Source organism: Tupaia chinensis, unplaced genomic scaffold (assembly GCF_000334495.1).
Source record: "Tupaia chinensis unplaced genomic scaffold, TupChi_1.0 Scaffold145257_1, whole genome shotgun sequence".
Lineage (NCBI taxonomy): Eukaryota > Metazoa > Chordata > Mammalia > Scandentia > Tupaiidae > Tupaia > Tupaia belangeri.
Window position 1 is genome coordinate 548679 of NW_006205117.1, and position 2583 is coordinate 551261.

Genomic DNA, 2583 nt, shown 5'->3' on the forward strand with positions numbered 1-2583 from the left:
GAAAGGATATATATATATATATATATATATATATATATATTTACAATTTTTCAATTTTTAGGTTTCTAGTATTAACGTCTATACTGATGAAGTGGGATCCGAATGGCTGTATTAAGGGAAGCACATTAATATTGGAGCTGGGTGGGTAATTCCTATGCTCAAACACACCAACACACCTCTGGAACAGAAGAGGCCACTTGGCTCAAGAATCCCAAGAAAAGTCAACACTGGCACTAAAAACAAACCTATAGACATACTGAAAATATTCAAAGGTGTTAATCAGGGCAAGTGCTTGACTAAGCTGCTGGATTAAGCCCCTGACAGCTCCTCTAGAATCTCTGAAGTATCTGCAGTGTGGCACTCCACACCTCACCACCTTCTAGTGACAATTTAGCACAATTAACATGTAGATATTTAAGTAGTTAAAAATTTAAAATGAATAAAAAATAGATTATAATGAAATACTGGACTGAACAGTTATTGCTCCCGAGGCACAAAATCCAGAGATTTAATTTTTTTAGTGTCTCACTATCACCTTCAAACATTCCAGTAAATCATCTGGTATTCATTTATTTATCTATTAATCAGATACTTGCTGAATTCCCATGAAATATTTGTTACTTTTCAAAATCCTGGTGATACAACATTGTACAAAACAGAAAGAAGCCCTTGCCCTCATGGGAACTACCTTCTATGGTGGAGGCAATTTAAAATAAAAATAAGTAAATGTGTAGTGTGCTGGATGGTGCTAAGTGCTACGGTGGAAACACACTGCATGGAAGAAGAAATGCTTTGGGTGAAAGAGTTGTACTTTTAAGAAGGGTAGATGGAAAATACTTCAGAAACAAGAGCTGAGGGAGCAAGGCACTGAGATGTCTTGGGGAAGAATATTTGAGGAGGTGGGAGGGTAAGTGTGAAAGTCGCCAGGCAGTGTATGACTGATATACTAAAAAAACAATGAGGAAGGAACATGTTTGGTGAGATCAGTGGAGCAAATGCCACAGGAATTGGAGTGAGAAAAATAGCAGGGGCTAGATCTTATAGATCCGTAGAGCTCTTCTAAGAAACAGAAGCCATTTAAGAATTCTGTGAAAATGGGGACATGATCTGAATTAATTTTGAAAAAATTCCTCTGGCTGCTATATTAATGATGTGTAGTGGAGAAGGGACCAGATCAGGGAAACTAGTTAAGATGCCACTGAAAGAATCTGGTGAGAGATGATGGTGACCTGGTTTTGGTAGAGGTAGGAAAAATATTCATATTCTAGATATGTTTTGAAGGTAGCTTCAATGGATATTGGTTGAATATTTCAAAAAATTCCTAATGATGACCACCAAGTGTATAATGAGCTTACATTTTTTATCAGTTTCGAATATATAACTGCTAAAGATTTTTTTTCATATGTAAGAACTTTACTAACCATAGCTCAAAAAAAGAAAACTATTCCAAGCTAAATAGTCATCTGAGAATCTGGTAAGTAATCCTCCATCCTTTGATTTCTTTACGTTTGGATATCCATCCAGATTTCTAGACCTCTCTCTTTGTCTTTCTGCCTCATTTCCTTTGCCTCGCTCTGTGTGTATGGGTGTGTGTCCATGTGTGTGTGTGTGTATTCTCCAGGGTCAGATACATAATTTGGGGACCCAGGGAAAATTTAAAAAATATGCCTCCTTTTTCAAAAATGCAAGAAAAGACTGTTGTTAAAGATACTAAAATATAAAAGTTTCCTCTTTTCTGCAGTTGCTTGTCAAGTTGTTTTTGTTATTTCTTTTTTATTGTTATTCTAAGTAAAGAAAATCAAAATATTTAATTATTCGAATGAGTTTTACTGTACATCGATACATTATGCAATGCCAATCTTAAATATAAATATAATAATGGCATTCAATTCATATGCAGAATCACTGAAATGACTGTTTGTAAATCATACATGTACTGATATTGATATTACTAGAGCCACGGAAACGTTGCACATTTCAATTTTATTTTTATATGAGTACACCTTCTATCAACACTCCATTTTAGGCTTACTGATGAATAAGGAAGAACTGAAAGAGGAAAAATAATCTAGGTATTACTTTGTCTTCCCCTTTCCTTTGATGTCAACATTTATAGCCTAAATACTGGCTAATACAAAGAAGCAATGAAAGTAAGGGAAGATATAATAAAATTTATTGGTCATAGGCGTTTTTTGGAATGTTACTGCCTAATTTATGCATTTGAAGCAAGTTTTGGTCTGAAGGGTCTGTGTGTTTTTAGGGGTCGCCAGTGTCTTCTGTTACTCAAGGTCGACATAATATGCTAACCTTGTTCACACTTCTTAGAGTCTTGCCAAACTTCCATGCATGGTAGGTCCATGGGATTTCTAGGCTCTTGGGACTTTGGTATCACCTTATACAAATAAGGCAGCAATAATGGCCACCCTGTGTACTATATGTATCTCTTCGGCTCACATACATGCTGTAGGTGCCATTGGGCTTCAACTACAAAACAGACCTTCAAAGGTTATTAAAGATTTCAAGACCATAACTGCAGAACATTAAATGAAGTGTGGGGTGATGTACTGGTGGCATGCACGTGAA